Source organism: Procambarus clarkii, chromosome 47 (assembly GCF_040958095.1).
Source record: "Procambarus clarkii isolate CNS0578487 chromosome 47, FALCON_Pclarkii_2.0, whole genome shotgun sequence".
Taxonomy (NCBI): domain Eukaryota; kingdom Metazoa; phylum Arthropoda; class Malacostraca; order Decapoda; family Cambaridae; genus Procambarus; species Procambarus clarkii.
Window position 1 is genome coordinate 34,377,422 of NC_091196.1, and position 25,603 is coordinate 34,403,024.

General features: G+C 48.6%; 1 protein-coding gene across 10 annotated transcripts in view; it reads right to left on the reverse strand.

Moving 5' to 3' along the window:
* LOC123762901 (mitochondrial potassium channel ATP-binding subunit) overlaps positions 1-25,603 on the reverse strand; it is an 848,556-nt gene that overhangs the window by 430,855 nt on the left and 392,098 nt on the right. The window lies entirely within an intron of this gene.

The following is a 25,603-nucleotide window of genomic DNA, read 5'->3' on the forward strand; positions in this document are numbered from 1 at the left end:
ACTCCATACACAGTTTCAAGTGTAGATATGACAGAGCCCGATAGGCTCAGGAATCTGTACACCTGTTGATTGACGTTTGAGAGGCGGGACCAAAGAGCCAGAGCTCAACCCCCGCAAGCACAACTAGGTGAGTACAACTAGGTGAGTACCTGTTGATAGACGGTTGAGAGGCAGGACCAAGGAGCCAGAGCTCAACCCCCACAAGCACAACTAGGTGAGGACATATATTGTAAAAGCACAAGTCGCCGACTAGTGGCAGAGAGCACTACGCCGGCCAGGCAAAGAAGGCACAAAACTGCATCAAAAGGCCCACCTCGACAGCAAAACCACAATATGCGCCAAGACCCAAAAAGATCAGTCTGCAAGCCAGGAAGACCCCGGAACCCCAAAAGGCAGAACCGGGTCACTCGAGGAAACAAAGTCCCCTGAACCCACAAAAGGGGGCCCAAGAGGAAGAAACCTCCAGAACGAAACCAAGGAACCCAAAGGAACCCAGAATCGAACCAGGGGGAGCCCAAACCACCACATTTGCCGGCGGAGAACACCACTGAAAGGCAAAGCACAGCCCCCAGCAGAACGCCCTGGGAAAACGGTCCCAACAGACCGAAAACCGAGGGGCAAGGTGTGGGAGCAAGCATACCAGCCAGGGGCACTGAGCCTAAACCCATAGGCTCAGACCCAAAATCAACACCCAAACGTTCCCAGAGGAACAGGCAACGGCAAGAAAACACCAGAAAAACAAAGAAACGACAACAGGAGAACAAAAACCCTGAAAAAAATTTGAAAACTCACCAGCCAGAGACGCTCGCTCGCACACCCAGACGCATGTAAACAAACCGCAACGCCGCCCAGGTGGCCACGCCGTGAAACCGGCAGACGAAAATGGCCGCCAGCAGGGGCTGTGACTGACGCTAAATACACAAAAACACGCCAGCAAATGTGGGAAGCTAGCAGACTGGATGGGCGAAAAACGTCGCCCAACAGCAGAAAAACCCCGGAAGGGGCAAAACCACCCCAGAACTGCTAGCAGGCAATCCCCACAGCCCCGGAAACCAACAACAGAGGCCCCGGGGCAGAGCCGTCCTCCAAGCCCTCCGCCCTTAAAGAAAAGCAAGAGTCCATGGGAAAGGCAACAAGAAAGGGCCGCTGGTAAGACCCAGAAGCCTTGGCAGGAGGCACAGGCTCAAACCTCCGTCCCCAACCCGAACGGGGCAGCCCCCGAAAACCGCCCGAGTCACTGCCGCAACTAAACCCCGCCCCGACCCCGAAACCCGCAGACGGTCCGGAGCCGGGAACATGGAGAGAAAGGGGCGAGCAGCACCTAACCAAACGGGGCGGCCACGGGGCATTCGAGTGGGAAACCAACCTAGCATGTTGCAGCAACCTAGCTTGCAACATGGATGCCGCCTGTACTCTGAACAGTAATAACATCAGGAGAGTACTGGAGAACAAGCAGAGAATCACTCGCAAGACTCCGGGTCAAGGTGTCAGTGACCCAACAGGCAGCACGACGGAGGTAAAAATGGCGACTGTCACCCGGAGACAAGGGAACAGCAACCAACGATCCCGTACAAGACGGGTTGGAACCCGGAAGACACATTCAATGGTCCCCCGAGCCCAGACAGGGGTTTCCAGGGCCCGTAGGGTAACAACTACGGGAAGCCCGGGCAAGGTGTTGCTAACCGGTTAAGAAACTCAAACATAACAAGAGGGTAGATTATAGCACTGAAAACCCCTGAGACGTGTACAAGCACGGGGGCCTAGCAGAGGGCCGCCAAACACAACCAGTGGAACTATAACCACCTTAGGCAGACCCCCACCAGGCATGAAAAATGAAAAACAAAAGAAAAACCCCGCAAAAGTACACCGTCTCCAGAGGCAACAGAAACCGGCCGCCGCTTAGGTGGCAGGCTGCACAACACCTTGACGCCCTAACCAGCACAACACCAATCCCTACCCAGGGCCAAACAAGGGCCCCAAGCCCCAGCTGGCCCCAAGGGCGAGGCAAATGCCGAGCAGCAAGAACCTCTACGGGAATGGTTCCCGAACGCCCCAGGGAAGATAACCCTGTTACGCAAGGGCAGTACTCACAGGGCGCTTAGGGAATTCAGCCACTAAGCACATGTAGCCCCGGCACTGATGAAGTACTCCTGGCCACCGCACACCACAACACATGGCAGTGAACGCCACACAAGGCAAACACCGCCTAGGAAACCGAGACCAGAGAAGCGTCAATCCCGGTTGACATTAGCGAACGAACTGGAGCTTGGCAGCCGGCGCGGTAGGTCCGGGGCTCCCCCCTTCCCCTCCCGGGCTGGGGAGGGCTGCGCGGACGATCGGCGCGGCAGTAAAGTGTGATGTTTGCTTGTTTGCTAGTTTCCTTGGGATTGTAGGGAGTTTTCTACCTCTCTGTTCGGTTTTTGTTGTAGTTTCTTACCATGTGGGGTTTGTTTTGTTACGCCTACCTTTCTGGGTGCCTAACCCCGGTCGATGGCAGATAAGGAAAACCCCCAACCATATGGGGTTTTCCAGGGCCATTGCTCCCTGAAACCTCTCTGAAGGGGCCAGGTTCTGGCGCTGGTCCCTGGTAGGTCTGAACTCCTTAGCTAATGTCCCGGTCTAACATAACATACATTAGCCCGATAAGCTCCAGGGAGCCGTAGGGGCTCCCCACAGAAAAGGCTTTCGACAGAGTTCCACATAAGAGGTTGTTCTGGAAACTGGAAAATATTGGAGGGGTGACAGATAAGCTTTTAACATGGATGAAAAATTTTCTAACTGATAGAAAAATGAGGGCAGTAATCAGAGGCAATGTATTGGACTGGAAAAAGTCACAAGTGGAGTACCACAGGGCTCAGTTCTTGCACCAGTGATGTTTATTATCTACATAAATGATCTACCAGTTGGTATGCAGAATTATATGAACATGTTTGCTGATGATGCTAAGATAATAGGAAGGATAAGAAACTTAGATGATTGTCATGCCCTTCAAGATGACCTGGACAAAATAAGTATATGGATCACCACTTGGAAAATGGAATTTAATGTTAATAAATGCCATGTTATGGAATGTGGAATAGAAGAACATAGACCCCCCACACAACCTATATATTATGTGAGAAATCTTTAAAGAATTCTGACAAAGAAAGGGATCTAGGGGTGGTTCTGGATAGAAAACTGTCACCTGAGGACCACATAAAGAATATTGTGCGAGGAGCCTATGCCACATTTTCTAACTTCAGAATTGCTTTTAAATACATGGATGGCGATATACTAAAGAAATTGTTCACGACTTTTGTTAGGCCAAAGCTAGAATATGCAGCAGTTGTGTGGTGCCCATATCTTAAGAAGCACATCAACAAACTGGAAAAGGTGCAAAGACATGCTACTTAGTGGCTCCCAAAACTGAAGGGCAAGAGCTACGAGGAGAGGTTAGGTTATCTTGAGGTTATCTAGAGATGATTTCGGGGCTTTTTTAGTGTCCCCGCGGCCCGGGGACAGCTGACTAACACCCAGGTACCTATTTACTGCTAGGTAACAGGGGCATAGGGTGAAAGAAACTCTGCCCATTGTTTCTCGCCGGCGCCCGGGATTGAACCCGGGACCACAGGATCACAGTCCAGCGTGCTGTCCGCTCGGCCGAACGGCTCCCTTTTTAGGTTAGAGGTTAGAGGCATTAAAAATGCCAAAACTAGAAGACAGAAGAAAAAGAGGTGATATGATCACTACATACAAAATAGTAACAGGAATTGATAAAATCGATAGGGAAGATTTCCTGAGACCTGGAACTTTAAGAACAAGAGGTCATAGATTTAAACTAGCTAAACACAGATGCCAAAGAAATATAAGAAAATTAACTTTCGCAAACAGAGTGGTATTCGGTTGGAACAAGTTAGGTGAGAACGTGGTGGAGGCCAAGACTGTCAGTAGTTTCAAAGCGTTATAAGACAAAGAGTGCTGGGAAGACGGGACACCATGAGCGTAGCTCTCATCCTGTAATTACACTTAGGTAATTACCTGACACCAGTGGCCGGCCACAACCCCCCTCCCTCCTACCACAGGCAGCCCACCAACCGCCCTTCTTCTCGTCAGCTTGTTCAGAAAATTATGTGATTTTGCTTGATTGGATTCAATAATGCTCATATATGTAGTACACTTCCCGACCTAACTGCTGGACCTCAATCATTTGTTTATTCCATCTATTCGTTTGTGATCCGAGCAGTGACCACCTATGTAGTTCCGCGGCCGGCCACCGATGTAGACGGTGGCACCGCTCTTTTTTTTTATTTACCCACGGTGGACAAAACCCTCCCTCTCTCTTTCACTCTTTTATATCGGTGCATATTTTTTGCATCCTGCTACTAGTGCATCTGGAAATGTAGAAAATATGTGGTTTTGGGCTTCAATTAGCCGTGAAGTCAACAGAAAATATATTGTGATGATCTATTATCAGAGCATTCAGTTGATAAAGGAAGATGAATCTGGAGTGTCTCCCGTGTGGCAGTGGTGGTGGTAATTACCTAAGTGTAGTTACAGGATGAGAGCTACGCTCAGTGGTGTGGTGCGATAGAGGTGCAGAGGAATGTGTGTCCAAATTTGAGATTGTGATTCTCTCTCTCCTGACCAAATTTAAATGCAAATGAAACAAGTTTGTACTGGTGTATCTTAACCTAACCAAACCAAACCAAACCAAACCTAACCACACCCAGTTAAACCAAACCTTACCAAACCAAATCAAACCAAACCAATGTTAACTAAACCTAACCAAACCAAAGCTAACCCAATCAAACCTAACCTAACCTAACCAAAGCAAACCTAATCTAACCCAAACAAAGCAAACCTAACCTAACAAAAGCAAGCCTAACCTAACCTAACCAAAGCAAACCTAACATAATTTAACCTAAGCAAAGCAAACCTAATAAAAGCCAACCTAACCAGACTTAACCAAATCAAACCAAAGTCAACCTGACCTAACTTAACCAAAGCTAACCAAACTTGACCAGACTTCACCATATCAAAGCTAACCTAACCAAAGCTAGCTAAACATAACCTAACCAAAGCCAAGCTGACCTAAACAAAGCCAACCTGAACTGACCTAACCAAAGCTAACCAAACCTAACCTAACCAAAGCTTACTAAACATAACCTAAGCTAATCAAACAAAAATCCAACCCTGCCCTCAACATCTGTGCTTCAACCCCCAGTTAACACCACTATACTCATGTACACCTCATTCCAAGATCATAATTATTAATTATTATAAAATGTAGAGAAACATGTGGACACTTTGTGAGTACCCATATTCACTGATGCTGTATTACCAGTATTCTGTGGCATTTTGTTTGAAGTATCTAGTGAAACAACAATGTAATGTTACATACTTTTGTACATAAAGATATTATTTATCATGCTTGGGGGAGAATTCGACTACTTATCCAGACATGACTACATATCCAATCACAGTTGGGCCCGAGGTGTCTGGATGATAGGATGTAGAGTTTATTTTTATTCCAAATTGTTTGTAAGGGATTGTTATATCAAATGCCATAGTGAAAATGAAGAATTCATAATGAATGAGTTTTTATTAATATTTATATCAAGACTGATACAGATGGCTTATGGAAATCCTAACCATTACATCATATTTGCGGTGACCAATAATAGTCACATAGTTATGATTTTAATATGGAATTGTTTACCAATGACTGTTCTATCATGTGCTCAAGATGATAAATACATAATAAATAGATTTTCTTTGATTATTGCTTTGTTGATAGTGGATGTAGGACCTCTGTTATTTTCACATAGAGGGGAGGGACAGCATGGGGCAGATGGGTAGAACAAATTATGAGGTGAAATGAATCGGCCTTGCCCCATATAGTTCGTTCAAGTGAGGACACACTGTATATTCATGTCTGCCATCGACCGGGGTTGGGCACCCAGAAAGGTAGGTGCCCCAAAACACATCCCAACTGGTAGAAAATTGCAACAGGAGACTGAAACAGAGACCAAGAACTCCCGCTAAGAAAAAAAGGGGAAGCAAGCAAATCTTTATCACCTTGATGTGCCGCTTGTCCCCCCCCCCCCCCACCCCGGGAGAAGAAGGCCCCGCTTCACCAAGTCATCCATCTGTCCAACAGTTTGGAGACTGAGTAAACGGAAGGGAAAACTGCCAACCGGAGAGAGGGAGGGAGGGAGGGTGCCAGGAAGCCTACGGGGCTCACCCAGAAAATGGGGATTCATTACATCCAACGCTGGTTTTCTGTGGGGAGGTTTCTGTCGGCTCCCTGGAACTAGCTACCCAAAGCTAAGTAAAAGAGGGACTCGCCTGGGAGCTGGCAACCCCGCATGTCTGATGATGAAGACGGGACCAATGGCCCAAGGCCACATAAGCCCGCAGAACCAGAAATGGACATGAGATAACGGGCCATACAGGTCATACAAGACCCTGTATGACAGGACCCTGTATGACCTCCAAAATCCCCATTCCCTAATGCCAGCCCAAGATATGTTCCCTAACACAGCAGCAAGAGCCGCAAACTTCTGAACATCATGGGCACGAGGTCAGACCAAAGACTGGCTAGACTCGATAACTATGCGGACTACCTGAGAGACCCAAGCTCCGGAACAGGGAACGAGGGACATCAGATCAACCCAAAGAGCATCCCCAGACACAGAATCTGAGGTGCACAGGTAATGACATAGAGCCGCAACCAGACACAAAACCTGATGCACCCCCCGACGATGATGCACTTCGGAAGCCCGCCTTCTCAATCTTCGCCAGAAGAGATGACTGCAACTGAACAAAATGTGTGCATTCCTGCTAAAAAATCATCAACCGCAACAGCCTCGCAGTCGGAGAAGGGCGCTACCTATACTCGGAGACGCCATGATCACGCTGACACAAAGAGGCCCTCTACCGGTGCCCAAATGTCTGGCAAAGCCAATTGAAGGAAACAGTGTCGACCACCCAGTCAGTGGACAGAGCAATTAACCGAGACAGGCCGACCATCAGGGCAAAGGACACCCCAGATGTGAACTGCACACAGAGAGCTAAACCCTGAGAACACAGCAAAAGAGCCACTTGACGCAACCAGCCCCAAAGAGCCAAGGACTGAAGAGACCTGCCGTGGTTCGGAAAGGAGCCACAGGGGAAACACTCCAAATGAAGGCCTACCATGGCGGGAAGAACTCTGAGCCCTGGCACGACCCCATCAGTAAGACCCCCCCATGAGCCCACCCAGAGGTCCAACATAGGACGACAACTAGCAGAAGCTGTCGCAGATACTGCACAACTGCAGATTCTGCAAACAGCAATGGACAAAAAAGCGTGACAACCTAGGAGCCAGGGCCCAAGCAAATTCCAAGGAAGAAGCAAGCACTGCTAGCCGACACGTAAGACGAGAAGGAAAAGAACGCAAAACCGCATCCCACAGAAGCGGTGCGAACAACTTCAACAATGCAGACAACACACGCACCACCAAGGGCGACGCACCAGACCCAGAGACAGCCCCAAACTCCCCTACATCCAATTTAAGCCAGTCTGAGGACAGCTCAAGGAGGGAGAAGAACCACAGGGAAGAAGCCAACAGGCCATGTGTGTGTACAAATCCTCCACGACGAAAGCAACCAAAAGAGAAGGAACCTGCACGTGAAGCTGCATCACACCAACATCCCACGCACTGAGATGCTCAAATTCACCCCCAGGAAAACCTGCAACACCATCTGAGCCTCCCTCCACTCAAGTGTGCAGGACCGACAGAACGTATGCCAAGCCTCCAATGAGAAAAGAGGGCAGTCTGCTAACCAGGACAACTCGAGAACTTCATAACAAACCCAATTTGGATATGAAGATCCATATGTGAAGGAACGCGGATCCATTACAAAGGCATAATCCGGGTCGCTCAGTAGGTAAGCATCAAGGGCTTCATGCACCACTTGGGACGGGATGTGAGAGTTTCGAAAACCAGTGGAAGGTTAGGAACGAAGAACCCATGGGATCACAGAACAGAACCCGGGGAAGGGTAGATGCTAAATCCAGTTCGTATGAGGAGGGAGGGAGCGAAAGAGAACCTTTCTCCTTGTAACACCAAGCCCCACTCCGAGGGTACAAAATCCCAGGCTAGGTCCAACGAGGCCCAAGGCCCCCCAAGTAAACCCCCTCCCCCACCCCGGGAACCTTACCCTGAGGACCCGGAGCAGAGCCATCCTCCAAACCCCCAGCCTCTAAAGAAAAAGTCGGAGCAGCCGAAAAAGCAGGAACAAAGGGGGCCCCCTGGTCATACCCAGAAGCTCCAGCTGGAGGACTAGGCTCGAATGCCTCCAATGCCACCCTGGAAGGAATCCCCCGAGACTGCCCGAGTCTCAACACCAACTAAATCCTGCCCCGACTCCGAAACTCTCAGACATTTCAGAGCCGGAAGCAAGGGGGGGAGGGGGAAGGTGAACCGGATGAACAACCGAAGGGGAAGGACAAGGAGGGGTGAACAAAACCAAAGTCGAAGTGACTCCCACCCCCCAAGTCTGGGTCCCTATAGCTATAATGGGGCAACCATAACGGGGCAGTCTTGGGGGATCTGGAGACTCAACAAACCAATTGCATTGCAGCAACCGAAACCAAGCATGCAACGCCTCTGCTGCCTGCAGCCCCCATATCATGTTCAGTAGCTTGGGTGAGCTGGAGCACGTACAAAGAACAAACGTCGCACGACTCTGGGGTCAAAAGAATCACCGACCAGACAGGGAGCATGGCGGAGGCACAACCAGTGATTGTTACCCCTGAGACAAGAGGACAGAGCAACCATCAACCTCGCATGAAGCGAAAGGGGTCTCAAGGGGTCTGCATCCATCGGACCACGGAGCCCCCGCAGGGTTTTCTAGGGGCCCTTAGCCTTAGTATCACGCAAAGGGAAGACCAGACAAGGTACTGTATACCTGCGCCCAAACTACCGAGCAAACTTCTAAGAATTGAACCCTCGGGACGTGTCCACTCACGGGGGGCCTAGCAGGGAGGTGGGGGTACCAACAAATAGACACATATGGATATATCTAAACCCGGGGGGTTTCAATAGGCCAATGCTCCTCATGCCTCTCTAAGAGGGCCAGGTTCTGGCTCGTGGTCCCCGGTTGACATAAGAACTCCATTCGCTTTGGCTGATGCCACGGTCTAATACAGTACATTCGTATCATCCCGGATAGCTCCGAGGAAGCCGAAAGGGCTCCCTTCAGAAATCATGAGGGAAATAAACACGGAAAAAGACTCACTATCACTTTAAGACGATCTAAATAGAATTGCTAAATGGTCAAAAGATTGGCAGATGCAGTTTAACCCTTAAATTACGCATGGCTATATACCATTTGACACCCACAGGCGCATAAAAAAAAAAGAAAAAAAAAACTTTTTTCTTCCAAACCTGTTAATTTGTGTTCACTGATCATGGGAAAAATAATAAAAAAAATCGTAAGTGGCATATATTGCCCGCTATAGGGTGGGAAAGTCTGGCAAAAAACAGGCGCTGACTCAGCGTGCGTCCCAGGCGGTCTGTTGATCGCCAGCTTTCAGGCCGGAGTTGCCACAAAGAGATAATTACCTAATTATTTCAAAGTCTATGAATGATTTTTCGTATTTTTTTACTGTAATATTATTCAATAGTGTGTAGTGTAATATATTTATATAATAAAATGAGTGAATCATTGCTGTACTCAAAAATATGGTTATCTTGAGATGATTTCGGGGCTTTTTAGTGTCCCCGCGGCCCAGTCCTCGACCAAGCCTCCATCCCCAGGAAGCAGCCCGTGTCAGCTGTCTAACACCCAGGTACCTATTTTACTGCTAGGTAACAGGAGCATAGGGTGAAAGAAACTCTGCCCATTGTTTCTTGCCGGCGCCTGGGATCGAACCCAGGACCACACGATCACAAGTCCAGTGTGCTGTCCGCTCGACCGACCGGCTCCCTGTGGTGTGCATATTGTTGATTCAATTATGTTCATCAAACAGTGAACAAATACTTTGTCGGTTATTACACTATATACACAGGTTATATATATATATCTACATGTTTTGTTCACCATAACGAACCACTAAGTTGCTATTATGAGTCAAAAAGTAACAAGGAGTGACCGCCGTGTACCAGCCAGCCACTCGCACCTTCCCTCAAGTCACCTGACTCACCCACATTCTCCTCCCACAATACTGTTTTCGCTTTTATTCACTATATACAGACGCTATATATAAGTATCTACATTCGTGTTCACCATAACGAACCACTAAGTTGGTATGCTGAGTGGCAGGGGCAGCCAGTGGCAGCCCGCCACTGGCTGCCACTCCTTCCCTCCCTCACCTCACCTGACTTGCCACCATTCTCCACCCACCATACGTACTGCTTTTGCTTTTATATACAGACGTTTTATATAAGTATTTCCATGTTTTGTTCACCATAACTATACATCTAAGCTTGTATGGTGAGTAAAGGCACAAAGACGTAGGACCTCACACAGTCAGCTGATGGCTGCCGCCCTCAAGGCCAGACGCACTAATATTTCTCCTCCAACAATACTGTTTGTGGTGTTATTACGCTATATACACACATTATATATAAATATCTACCTGTTTTATTCACCATACTTGTACAAGTAAACTTGTATGGTGCCCAAAGACCAGTGTGGTAATGAGTAAACAACATGATAAATCGGGCAGACGACGCCACCGCTCTCACCAAAATGGCGGCTCGCAACCTACTCCTCTTGCTGTTTATACCCTCTATACACACGTTATATATAAGTATCTACATTTGTGTTCACCATAGCGAACCACTAAGCTGGTATGGTGAGTGCAGTCAATAAAAAGTGGCCACACACAGTCAGAAGACATCGCCACCACCCTCCCTCCCACAGCATTACTCCTCCCTCCATGGCGCACAGTGCTAAATATCACCATATTCCTGCTATTATCAGAACCCTGGTCAGTTTTATCACAGTCAGGGGTCTTCTGTAAAAATATCATCGCTACATAATAGCATGAACAAGTATATTATGGCATTTTTAGGCGATGCTGTGGTCACAAGCTGAACAGCAGTGCTGTGGTCACAAGCTGAACAGCAGTGCTGTGGTCACAAGCTGAACAGCAGTGCTGTGAGCTCATGCTGTGTGCGTCAGGCTTGGTTGCTCACTCAATACTGAGGCCCCTAACACCCGGGAGTTTGGCCCAAGATTTTTTTTTTTAAATGGCGTCTGTTTACAAGAGCCCTAATGAAGGTGTGGTGAACCCCGTGTATCCGCGAGCCGTTTAAATCTTGCGTAGTACTCCAAAGCATCACATGATGCGATGCGCAATTTACTGCAAGTTGGTCAAAGCATCATATGATGCAATGCACAATTTAAGGGTTAATGCTGACAAATGTAAGGTTTTAAGGCTAGGTAATGATGATAGAGTTACAAGATTCGAGCTAGATCGAGCAAGTTTTCAGAAAGAAAATGAGGAAGTAGCCTAAATGAACAGGCACATGCAAATGACCTGCTACGGATGTGTGATAGGTTTGTCTTAAACCAGCAAATAGTAGAACCAACTAGGAAGGAGAACACGCTGGACCTCATTTTCACTAATAATGATGAGTTGATCGGGAACATAATGATTACAAATACCTGTTACTCAGATCACAACTTAATTGAAGTTCTGACAACCATGGGGAATGGACCTTCTAAACCAGTCCAGATTCCCGGTGGAGGAGATTTCAGCAAATTCAACTTCAATAATAAACAGATAAACTGGGAGCAAATAAACCAGGACTTCACAGAAATAAACTGGGAAGAACAGCTAGAAAATGCAAACCTGAACCAGTGCCTGGAAAAAATTAACTCAGTAGCACTAGAAATATGTTCAAACCGCATACCCCTAAGAAAAAAGAGAAAGAGAAGCAGATTGGAACGGGAACGTCGTTCCCTATATAGGCGAAGAAAATGAATCGTGGAACAACTTGAGAGTCGCACCCTATCTCAAGAACGGCGAAGAAGGTTAGGTAGAGAAATAAAAACAATTGAACTCAAGCTACAAGAATCATACAAAACCCAGGAGAGGCATAGAGAGCAAAAGGCCATCAGTGAAATAGAGAGAAATCCTAAATATTTTTTCTCCTATGCAAAATCAAGATAAAAAACCACATCTAGTATCGGGCCCCTGCGAAAGGGAGATGGAACTTTCACCGATGACAACAAAGAAATGAGCGAGTTACTGAGGAAGCAGTATGACTCTGTTTTCAGCGAGCCATTAAATGCACTAAAGATTGATAACCCAAATGAATTTTTCATGGATATGATACCAACATCAAATCATATATCAGACGTCGCCCTATCCCCACTAGATTTTGAAGAAGCCATAAACAGCATGCCTATGCACTCTGCACCAGGCCCGGATTCTTGGAACTCCATATTCATCAAGAACTGTAAAAAAACACTATCGCAGGCCCTTCACATTCTGTGGAGACAAAGCCTAGATACTGGCATTATCCCTGACATACTTACAACAGCAGAGATAGCACCACTCCATAAAGGAGGAAATAAGGCAGAGGCAAAAAATTACAGACCGATAGCACTAACATCGCACATCATAAAAATTTTTGAGAGAGTGCTAAGAAGTAAGATAACAAAATACATGGAATCACAGCATCTCCATAACCCCGGACAACATGGTTTCAGAACAGGGCGCTCTTGCCTGTCGCAGTTGCTGGACCACTATGATATGGCATAGATGCTATGGAAGACAAACAAAACGCTGATGTAATTTACACAGATTTTGCAAAAGCTTTTGATAAATGTGACCATGGTGTTACTGCACATAAAATGTGTTCAAAAGGAATTACCGGGAAAATAGGCAGATGGATCTACAATTTCCTGACTAACAGAACCCAATGTGTAATAGTCAACAAAATAAAATCCAGCCCATCAACCGTGAAGAGCTCAGTCCCCCAGGGTACTGTGCTTGCTCCAGTACTTTTTCTCATCCTCATATCGGACATAGACCAGAACACAACCTATAGCACTGTATCATCCTTTGCAGATGACACTAGGATTTTCATGAGAGTTGGCAACATAGAGGACACGGCAAACCTCCAATCAGATGTAGATCAGGTCTTTCTATGGGCTACAGAAAATAATATGGTGTTTAACGAGGATAAGTTCCAGCTCATGCGCTACGGAAAAATTTAAAATATAAAAACAGAAACCACGTACAAAACTCAGGCAAATCATAACATAGAATGAAAAGGCAATGTAAAGGATCTGGGTGTACTCATGTCGGAAGACCTTACCTTTAAAGAACACAATAAAGTAGCCGTCACAACTGCAAGAAAAATGACAGGTTGGATAACAAGAACTTTTCACACTAGAGATGCTATACCGATGATGATACTTTTCAAAACGCTTGTGCTCTCTAGAGTGGAGTACTGCTGCACAATGACAGCCCCTATCAAAGCTGGAGAAATTGCTGACCTGGAGTGTGTGCAGAGATCCTTTACTGCTAGAATCCACTCAGTAAAACATCTAAACTATTGGGACCGACCAAAGAGCCTAAATCTGTACTCCCTTGAGCGCAGGCGGGAGAGATACATAATAATTTACACATGGAAAATAATTGAGGGGCTGGTCCCAAACCTGCACACAGAAATAACATCACATGAGACCAGGAGGCATGGCAGGATGTGCAGAATACCCCCGTTGAAAAGCAGAGGTGCAACAGGTACTCTGAGAGAGAACTCTATCAACATCAGAGGCCCGAGACTGTTCAATACGCTTCCACTGCACATAAGGGGCATAACTGGCCGACCCCTCACAGTGTTCAAGAGAGAACTGGATAAGCACCTCCAAAGGATACCTGATCAACCAGGCTGTGACTCATACGTCAGGCTGCGAGCAGCCGCGTCTAACAGCCTGGTTGATCAGTCCAGCAACCAGGAGGCCTGGTCGACGACCGGGCTGCGGGGACACAACCCCGGAAGCACCTCAAGGTAACCTCAAGGTAGATGGTGTTGAGATTGCAGTCAGATTGTAAAGGGATCTTGGAATTAGGATTAGTAAGAATTTAAAACAAAAAAATCAATGCATAAATGTTCGTAATAAGGCAAATAGGACACGGAGATTTATTTATTGAAGCGTTTGAAAAAAAGACACCTGGTGTTGCTATTCAACTATATTTTGCTCTTGTTAGGCCCCCTTTTGGATTATGCAGTTCAGTTTTGGTCGCCATACTATAGAATGAATATATATTCACTAAAACATGTCCAGAGTTGGATGACCAAGTTATTCCCGCATATTAGAAACCTGTCATATGAAGCAAGATTGACAAAGCTTAAATTACAGTCTCTAGAAAGACGAAGAATTATGGGTGACATTATAGAGGTGTACAAGTGGATGAATGGACATAACAAAGGAAACATTAATAGGGTAATAAAAGTAACAGCACAAGACAGAACACAAAACAATGGGTATAAATTGGATAAGTTTAGATTTAGGAAAGACCTGGGTAAATACTTGTTCGGTAACAGGGTTGTTGATCTGTGGAACCAATTACTGTGTAACATAATAATAGTAGGATCCTTGATTATTTTAAACATATGTATTCTAACCTATAAATGAGATTGGGTGGATATAAATAGGAGCTGCCTCGTATGGGCCAATAGGCCTTCTGCAGTTACCTTCATTCTTATGTTCTTAATGACAAAGGCACTTTGGCATGGTGCAGCACCAAGCTCACATTCCAGGAAAGAGCAGGAGCAAACAAGCAGTCATTGAGCTGCTAAAAAGAAGGATCACCCAAAAACACCTGAAACACAGTCGATACATCATGACACTCAAGCATGCTGTAACAACTAAAGGCAGTACCAAGCCCCAAAGGAACATCATAACTCATCCAGTAAGGAGAGGAAGACCCAAACTCAAAAGACACATTGTCCATCATGGAAGTAAACTCCAGGTCTCGCAAGAGATACAGGAAAAGATCCTCTTGACCGATTGAAGGGGAAACCCGAGAAGAAGGGAACTTTCAGAAGGACGACCCCGCTGGGCCTAGTGGCACACATAAATGAACCGTAGGGAAGGGGGTAGGGGCAGGAGCTGCACTCAGATCAAATTCATACAACAATGGGAGACACGAGAATCCCTTTCCCTGAAGGGCTCTTGCCAGACAGGATTAATACCCAACTCGAATCCAAGGGAACGCTAAGGTTCTCTATCCAACTTAAGCCAAAAACCAAACACAAAGGCTCTGGGACAGAGCTAGCATCTTCACCTACTGTCCAGGATAGAAAGGAAACTTCTCCTTTCGATAGAGTCCAAAGGAGAAGTTTCAGAAAGGGTTGGGTGAAAAGAAAATCCTGAAACCTCAGGGTGTGGCTGGGCCAAACCCCAAGCTAAATTCTATCCCAACCAGGGAATCCTTGGAAGTTTCAGAGCTAGAAGTAAGGGGTAGGGGAAGATCAGTAGCAGGACAAACCACACCCAAAGGGGAAGGAAGAGGTGCAGAGCCAAAATGGACTTTGCCAGCATATGCAATTCAAGATTCCTAAACACTAGGCAGACCAGCTCTGAAGCATCCAACTGTGCACATAACCTAGAGCAGCTGCAGGCAAACAAAATGAACCTGCAAAGCAGAAACTGCCTGATATGCTTGAACCTCATCTGGAGTCTGAGAAAAGTGCCACATGAGGAGACCAAACCACCAGTATGCCCCAGCCAGCCAACACTCACTTCCAGCCTAGAAAAATGTTGCAACGATACTCCTTGACTCAACCTAGGCAGGGGCTAACCCCCCCCCCCCCAAGCAAAACGGACCTCTAAGAGACCAAGCTACCGAACACACCTGAGAAGTGAACTCTGTCAGTGCAGGGGTAGCAATAGGGAGCACACAGAGAAGATAGTCCTGAGCACATGCAGCTCCAAGCACACTAAAAGCCAGGCCCACACAACAGCAAAACAATGCACAACAAGAGGCCACAGAGGACAAAGTCTAAGAAAGACCGGCACTTAGTTGAAAAGCAGAGGGACCTGCCATGGCTTGCTGCTGACCTGGTAGCCCTACAAGCAGACATTGTTACCACTTTGTATCAGTGACAAAAATCTTGATATTAACCAGTGTAAGCCATGCCCTCCCATCCATCCACCCCCCCCCCCCACTTCTGCTAGTGAGAGGTGGGGCAAATGAGCACATGCTTGTTTTTTGTGATATTTGATCAAATGTTTACATTGTTTAGGGAGTTCATTTTACAGTTTTGAAGCTTCAGTCTCTTTGAACCTAGCAGTAAGTTGTACTCATTCGCAGACGTTCTGGATGGTTTCCTAATGAGGTGGTCATTCCTAATAATGAGGTGGTGTAGTGTCACCTGCTTCCTGCACCTCTGTGAGGAGGGAGGGCCAGGTTTTGGTGCTGGTCATCAGTTAACCCTTAAGTTGCGCAACACATCATATGATGGGTTGAGTGACTTGCTATAAAATGCGCATCCCATCATATGATGTATTGGAGTACTATGCAAGATTTAAATGGCCCGCAGATACACACGGTTCACCTCACTTTCATCAGGACTCTTGTAAACAGACACCATTTTTTTTTTTAAATCGTGGGCCAAATTCCCGGGTGTGACGGCCTCAGTATTGAGTGAGCCACCAAGTCTGACGCACACAGCATGAGCTCACAGCACTGCTGTTCAGCTTGTGACCACAGCATCGCCTAAAAAACCAGCGTTGAATGTAATGAAACGCCATTTTCTGGGTGAGACCCGGAGGCTCCCCAGAGCTGATATGCTAATGTCAGACTTTGGCATCAGTCATGTGTATGGAGTTCTAGGGCCTACCGGGGACCACGAGCCAGAACCTGGCCCCCTCAGAGAGGCAAGGGGAGCAATGGCCTATAGAAACCCCCGTGTGGTTGGAAGCATTCTATGTCTGCCATCGACCGGGTCAAGCATCCAGAAAGGTAAGCATTCCAAAACAAACCCCTATTCTGGTGAAAATTGCTACCTAAGCCGAACTAGTGAATAGAACTCTTCAACAGGAAACAAGGAAACTAGTATGACGTCATACGTCACCGCGCCGCTGTCTGCGCAGCTCCCCCCTCCCCGGGAGGGGGAAGGGGGAGCCCCAGACCTCCCACGCCGGCTATCCACCCATCAGTTCTGAGGCTGGATGTCTAAACACGCGAAAAACGCCGACCGGAGGGAGGGAGGGTTGCCGGGGAGCCTCCGGGTCTCACCCAGAAAATGGCGTTTCATTACATTCAACGCTGGTTTTCTGGGGGGAGCCCCGTTGGCTCCCCGGAGCTAACTACCCACAGAGGAAGGTCAAAGGGACAAAACCGGGAGGCGGACACCACGCACCCCCCAAGGAGGCGAGACAACCGGCAGCAAACGCCAACCCAAGGCGCCACAGCCCCGAAAATCCCGGGAACAACACGAGAACCACGAGCAGCAAGGCCCCTGCACAAACACCAAAAATCCATGCCCGAAAGACTGCAAGGCCACGTCGCCCAGACGGCAGCGAGAGCAGCGAAGCCACGAACGCCACAGGCATGAGGGAAGAACACAGGCAGCTGAGCCACAAGAACACGGCTGACCACCCGGGACACCATCACCCGCGAACCGGGAAGAACAGAACCGGATCAACGCAAAACGCGCTCCGGACCCAAACGCCGTGGCACGCAAACAACAGGGGAGGGCCGCCACTGAACACAAACGACACACCCCCGGCCCGACCAACGAAGCACCAACAAACCCTGGACCCCTCCAGAATGCAGCAGCCCCACCCCGCGCCAGAAAAGATGGAGACTGCTGCCATCAAACAACCAAAACGCTAAAACCGAAGGAGCAAGAAAACTCAGCGAACCGACCCCAGAGGCAAAGGCCCAAAGGAAAGAACCGACAAAAAAACACACCGGAACCGAAGGGGCACTACCAACCGAGGAGAAGACAGAGCACGCTGACCAGAGACCAGGATGGTGCAAGCGGCGCACGAACAGGCCGGAGGTGAAATGACGCACAAGACAGCTGACTAATGGTGCAGAAGCAACACCAAGACCGAAAGCAAGCTGAAGCGGCTCCGCCTGCGCCGCACGAAAAGAGGCGACAGTATGTGGCAAGACGACGGCCCCCAACCCCCACTAGAAAACCAAGCCGAGAGTAAACCAAGCTAACAAGAGGAACCACCTAAGAAGGGACAGGAAAAGGACCGCCAAAATACCCCATACTGCCGCCAAGAGAAGCACGCAGGTGGGACACCTACCACAAAGCCACCCGACCACCAACCGGAGGCGAGACCACGAGGCAGAACATAAGCAGCCCCGACAAGGCCCCCCCGAGCCCAGGAAAAAGGCGGAGCCGCGAGAAGATCTCGGGCGCAACCACCGAAACCCAGGCGGCACAAGGAGATGGAACGTCTGCCGAACAGAAAAACTCCCCGAAGCATGCAAGCCCGCCAGGAGTTCAGAAACGACGGGTCCGACGCAAGACATCACAAGAACCCCCCCCCCCCCAAAAAAAAAAAAACACAACCGGCAGGGCAAGCTAGGAAAACCAAAGAAGGCGGAAGGGTCGCCGCCAGAACAGGACCCGAACCAAGGGGCACGAACAACTGCAACAGACCGAGACAAAGAAGCACATCACAGGACACAGGCTGACCAACGCCTAAGAACACACGCAGAACATCCCTGCTGCAGAGGAGGCAGGAAGAAAGAGCAGAAGCACAAAAAAAAAAAAAAAACAGGAGAACAACCAGGGGTGGACAATCAGGCAGGGACAAAAACCCCACGCAATCCCCAGGCACAAAACGGCAGCAAAGTGCCACTCCACAACCGGACACAGGAACAAGGACACGCCACCGTGAAACACGGTACCAATGCACACGTGCAGCAGCAGCAACAGGCACCACTGCAACATGCAACACGTAAATAGCAACTCGCCTCTGCAAAGGCAGAGAACGGAGCAGGCAGACCCCAGACAGGGCCTACGGAGACACGACAAAACCCTGCAGGCCCAGAAACCTGCACCAGGCGACCGACGGCGGAGAAACCCCGCTCGATACCTGCTGGATGAGGTACTGGGAGCTCTTTTACACCTCAAGCCCGGCCCAAGGTCAGGCCAGACCGGCCAGAGGATGGCCCACCAGGCAGCTGCTAGGAGCAGTTCACCGGCCCACATACCCCCACAACCAGGACGGGCCGGAACTGCCATACGAAAACAGGCCAGTGCGCCCTGGAAGGCCACGGACGAACCAGCAAGAAGGCTTATGCTCGCAAGTAGGTCGTGTAACAAGCACAGACCACTGATGGTAATACAGTGTTCCCCAAAAGTGCCAATAGCACCACTGCACTCCACTGGTATTATCCCGCAAGTTCTACCAAATAGGCGGGACCCAAGAGCCAGAGCTCAAATCCTGCAAGCACAGCCAGGAGCCTCACCAGGTGAGTACAGAACCAACCCTACAACCCCCACACCTCACAACATTAAAAAAGGAGGGTCCCCTGAATGACTCCAGCATGGGTTGGACATGCACATGAGGGGGACAGGAAGGGGTGATAAAGGGACAGTCACTGGTGTGCAAACGGTCTCAGTCGTACAAAAATATACCTAAATAAAGACAGGTATATAAACACCGCCGCATCCAGCGCCCGGCCAAAAGACGCCAGACCGCAGAAACTCACCTGGCGAATGGGGGCTCGAACTTGACACGACTCAACCGTGCCCAGAAGAACTTGGGAGCACCGCCAGGTGAAGACGCCAGAGCCGGACCCTGCCGGACCCGCAGGAGAACAGGGAGAGGCGAAGGAGGCGGTCCACACCCATGACACACGGAAAACCGCGGTGTCCTCCCCACAACTGGGAACCAGGACACCCCCGGCGCGAAGGGGTACATACCGCAGCCAGGGAGAAGAACGAGAGGCGAAGCACTGTAGCAAAAAAAAAAAGGGCGCAAAACCCCAGCACTGAACCACCGCCCAGACCAAAACAAACTCCACGGCGCATGTGCATAACACGCTGGCCGAACCGCACACCCTCCCTGCGGGAAGGCGCCAGCCAGGACTATTGCACGAGAAAAGGAGCCAAAAGAGGAAGCAGGAACAATAAAACCGGCCAAAGAAGCAAAGAGCCCAAAAAAGGAACCCAAAGGGGCGACAAGTAGCCCAACCGGGCGACAAGTAGCCCAACCGGGCGACAAGCAGCCCAACCGGGCGACAAGTAGCCCAACCGGGCGACAAGTAGCCCAACCGGGCGACAAGTAGCCCAACCGGGCGACAAGTAGCCCAACCGGGCGACAAGTAGCCCAACCGGGCGACAAGTAGCCCAACCGGGCGACAAGTAGCCCAACCAGGCGACAAGTAGCCCAACCGGGCGACAAGTAGCCCAACCGGGCGACAAGTAGTCCAACAGGGCGACAAGTACTAGGAGCCGACAGACGTTTCAATAATGCGGGAAGTAGCGAAAAACCTTCCCGTACCCTCGAGAACACAGAAGCCAACACTAGTCCCGAAGGCACACGAAGGCGCAGGCGCACCCGAGATCAGAAGTCACGCAGAACCCCATCGAACGGGGAAACATGACAAAAACACCGTCCCAAAAAGCGGGGGAGGAAACATCCACCCACAGGACGGAACCAACCGACTCAAAGGCCAAGGAACCGAGCCCGGGGAGGGGCCGACGTCCAACAGCACGTACGGCGAGTAGGGAGGAAAGACCCCACTCCGTGTAACCACAAGCCCCGCCTAGAGGGGGATAAAAACCCCACGGGGTCTAACGGGGCCAAGGCCCCCCAAGTCAGCCCCTCCCCAGCCCCGGGAACCTACACGACAGGCCCCGGGGCCGAGCCGTTCCCCCAAAGCCCCGGCCGTACCTGAAAACCGGGGCAGCCGTGAAAACACTAAGGAAGGGAGCCCACTGGCAGACTCATACAACACGGCTGGAGGAACAGGCCCAAATGCCCCCGTCACTACCCCGGAAGGGGAATTCCCCGAGACTGCCCGAGTCTCAACACCACCAAACACCCCGCCCCGAACCTACAGACGGTAAGGAACCGGATGCAGGCAGGAAGGGTGAACCAGGGGAAAGACAAGGGGGCGTGGATGGAACCGAAGCAACCAACACCCCCAAGTCCCAAAACGAACTACAACGGGGCAGCCCCGGGGCTCCCGGGGAGGAAACCATGAGAACGTTGCCACCACCAAGGCTCAAGTGCAACGCCCCTGCTGCCCGCACCCGCTTTGTTAGCACAACTGGGTAACCGAGCCACAACGAGCAACCAAACTCGCAGGACACCGGGTCAAAGGTGTCACCGACCCCACAGGCAGCAGACGGAGGCAAAACAGAGAGTCACCCAGAGACAAAAGGTGAGAGCAACCCTCAAACTCGCTGGAAGCGAGGGGGGGGCTCTGGGGTCACATCCATCGGACCCGCGCGCCCCCAGGGGTTTCCCAGGGTCCCGAGCGTTTACTTTAAGAGGACTCGCGCTCAGGTAATCCCAGGCAGGGTACTGCTAACCGGCACCCAAGCTACCAAACAACTTTCTAAGAGCTGAACCCCCGGGACGTGTACACTCACGGGGACCTAGCAGGGGGTACCACCAGAAATACTCAGAACACAAGGGACACAAGGGGCAAGAACGAAGGCAGACCCCCCCACCAGGTATATAAACAAAAGAAAAAGAAAACCCCGCAAGAGGACAGCGTACCCAAGCGGAACAGAGCCGGCCGCCATGATTGGTAAAGACAAGCTGCACAGTACCCCGCGCCCCACCAGTGCAAACACTGCCCCTTACTCTAAGGCGAACAAGGGAGACAGAACACCCGAGCACACAAAGAGCGGCCGAAAACCAAGCAGTAAACGGCCAAGCAGGGGCAGGACCCAAGGAACTTGTGGAAGGTGGCCCCAAGCCCCAAGGGCAGTACTTACAGGGCACCTAGGGAAGGGAACCCTAGGCGCATGCAGCCCGAGTACTGAAGAATCACTCCCGGCTCACGCACCACCTAGAAAACAGACACCACACTCTAGGTACAGTGCTGAACAACCACTGGAGCCGGAGCACATAACCATTGCCTATAGCATCAGCCGAAGAACTGATGGGTGGATAGCCGGCGTGGGAGGTCTGGGGCTCCCCCTTCCCCCTCCCGGGGAGGGGGAGCTGCGCAGACAGCGGCGCGGTGACGTATGACGTCATACTAGTTTCCTTGTTTCCTGTTGAAGAGTTCTATTCACTAGTTCGGCTTAGGTAGCAATTTTCACCAGAATAGGGGTTTGTTTTGGAATGCTTGCCTTTCTGGATGCTTGACCCGGTCGATGGCAGACATAGAATGCTTCCAACCACACGGGGGTTTCTATAGGCCATTGCTCCCCTTGCCTCTCTGAGGGGGCCAGGTTCTGGCTCGTGGTCCCCGGTAGGCCCTAGAACTCCATACACATGACTGATGCCAAAGTCTGACATTAGCATATCAGCTCCGGGGAGCCGACGGAGCTCCCCCCAGAAATGCCATAATATACTTGTTCATGCCATTATTTAGCAATGATATTATTACAGAAGACCCCTGACTGTGATGAAAATGACCAGGATTCTGATAATAGCAGGATTGTTTTGATAATTAGTGCTGTAGTGGGAGGAGTAATCTTGGTGGGGAGGGAGGTAGCATTGTCTGCTGACTCTGTGTGACCACCTTTTACTGTCTGGACTCACTATACCAGCTTAGTTGTTCCCTATAGTAAACAAAACATGCAGATACGTACATATAATGTATGTATATAAAAGCAAAAACAGTATGGTGGGAGGAGAATGGTGGCGAGTCAGGTGAGATGAGGGAGGGAGGTAGTGGAAGCCAGTGGCGGGCTGCCACTAGTTGCCAAGGCCACTCAGCATACCAGTGAACACTGAACTCAGCATACATAATGAACAGTGGTTCATTATGGTGAACACAAATGTAGATACTTATATATAACGTGTATATACAGTGTAATAACAGCAAAAGGAGTGTGGGGGGGGAAGCCATTTTGGTGATGGGTGTGGCAACATATGCATGATTTGTCATGTTGGTAGGGGTGGCCACTGTGCTCTTTGGGCATTATACCGGCTTAGTTGAACAGTTATGGTGAACAAAACATGTAGACACTTATATATAACGTCTGTATATAGGGTAATAACACCACAAACAGTATTGTTGGGGGTGAAATTTTAGTGCGTCTGACCTTCAATTTGTGAGGGAAGCAGCCACCAGCTGACTGTGTGTAACAACATCTCTTAGTGCCTGAATTAACTATATCAACTTAGTTGTACAGTTGTGGTGAACAAAACATGTAGATACTTATATATAACATCAGTATATAGAGAATAAAAGCAAAAACAGTATGGTGGGAGGAGAATGTGGGCGAGTGAGGTGTTGAGGGAGTGAGTGGCAGCAAGTAGCTGGCTGGTTTGTGGCGGTCACTCCTCTTTGCTTTTCGACTCATAATACCAACTTAGTGGTTTGTTATGGTGAACAAAACATGCAGATACTTATATATAACCTGTGTATATAGTGTAATAACCGACAATGTATTTGTTCACTGTTTGATGAACATAATAATTGAATCAACAATATGCACACCATACTTTTGAGTACAGCAATGATTCACTCATTTCATTATATAAATATATCACACTACACACTATTGAATAATATTACAGCAAAACAAACTACGAAAAATCAGAGACATTGAAATAATTAGGTAATTATCTCTTTGTGGCTCCCAGCTGTCAGGCAGGAGCCTGACAACTGGGAGCAACAGATCGTCTGGGACGCACGCTGAGTCAGCGCCTGTTTTTTGCCAGACTTCCCCGCCCTATGGTGGGTAATATATGCCACTTACGATTTTTTTATTATTTTTTCCCATGATCAGAGAACACAAATTTGTGGGTGACAAATACGAATTAGCCCTGAGCAACACAAGGGTTAAACAGAATTCCACAGCTGATGCAGTCTAATAGTTGGAAGCCATCTCACCAAGATACAAACAAAAGCCACAAGAGACTCTCAACAGCAAATACAATATCATCGACCCCAGTGTCTAAGGGTCAAATACAGTTACAGGAATATTAACACTTTCTGCGGATCAGGACATTACCTGGAGTCCTGTTTGCCTAACCGCTTCCGCAATGTGGACATAAAATGATGTCCTCAAAAAAATATTTGTATAAAATTCAATTTTAATCCGATTTACTTTGGGTTTGTTTCAAACTGCGCGCCATGAGGTTCTCTTTCTCACCACTAGGGTGCATGGTACAATAAGTTCATGAAAGGTGTGGACCACTTCGATCAAATGGTATTACCATTTTACCAGGAAAACTCACAAGTGGACCAAAAAGATAACGTTTATTTCCTGCAAATGGCATTGCATAATGCCTTTGTTTTGTACAAATACAACACAACTGATCAAAAAAACTAACATTGCTACAGTTCCATGAGGTGGCAATTTGAGCCCTATTGTGCTGGGACCCGTAAGATTGGCCTCAAACAGCAACAGTATCTCAACACTTGCGGCACGCTCCAGACATAAATGCTGACACAGGTCCTGCCTATGCTGACGCCATGCAAACTCCCGGACCATCTGGTGTGAGGCGGCCTTTGTTCACTTCAACACCTCAAACTGAAGCAGCAACCGAATCAGAACCCGAGATGTCTGGCACACTGCCATTTGACGAGACGGTTTTGTCAGATACTCTGACTCTGACTCAAATGTTGAACCTCCAGTGATTCAGTTGATTCTGAAAATCGCATGAACTACAAACTGAAACGAGTATTTTGATACCAGAATGAACACTGTATCACATAAACTGCCGTAAGTAGACTCGAACCTTCATAGATTTTTTTTTGGGTGTAGCGTGTCTGCATGAGTGTCCCAAACGGGTTGCAGGTGGGTGAATTTAGCCGTTTATACTGGTAATGCTTCCCCCATATCATGTATTATATGCATATGTCTGTTTAGGGAATTTTATTCCGATCAATGTACAACCAAAAATAACTGTGTGCAACAAGTATAAACTTGACAAACATAACAACAGTAAAAACATTTCGTGTGTGTTTGACGCTCACTGATATGTTCCAGCGTTGTTTTATATTTGGCGCTATTCTATCTTACACTTTGTTGATCTTTTTAACCTACGGGCTCATAGAACATTCTATTGCAAACACATTGGCACAAAAATGAATGACATACATAGAATAATAATGTCAGGACAGTGAAATACTGTAAGTATAAACTTTCAAAGCACCGTATCGCACATGCGTCGACGTGTCACCAATACCGGGTAACAGTTCCGCCACTTCCCACACTCTTGCGGGTGGGCCGCAACCATTATTCTACGTTTATATTCATATCACCGTGTTGGGAATTTCATTGCGAGTCCATTGATACCAAAATTAACGCTGTAGGACAAGTGTGGAGGTGATAACAATCCCAAGAGTAAAAACATTGTGTTGCTGTTGGGCGCTCACGGCGAGTCATCTACGTAGGTTTTTATTTGGTGCTGGTATCCCTATACCTTTCGTGACCTTTTTTACTGATGTTCTTCTAGAGAATTTTATTGCAAACACGTTGGTACCAAAATGAAATACG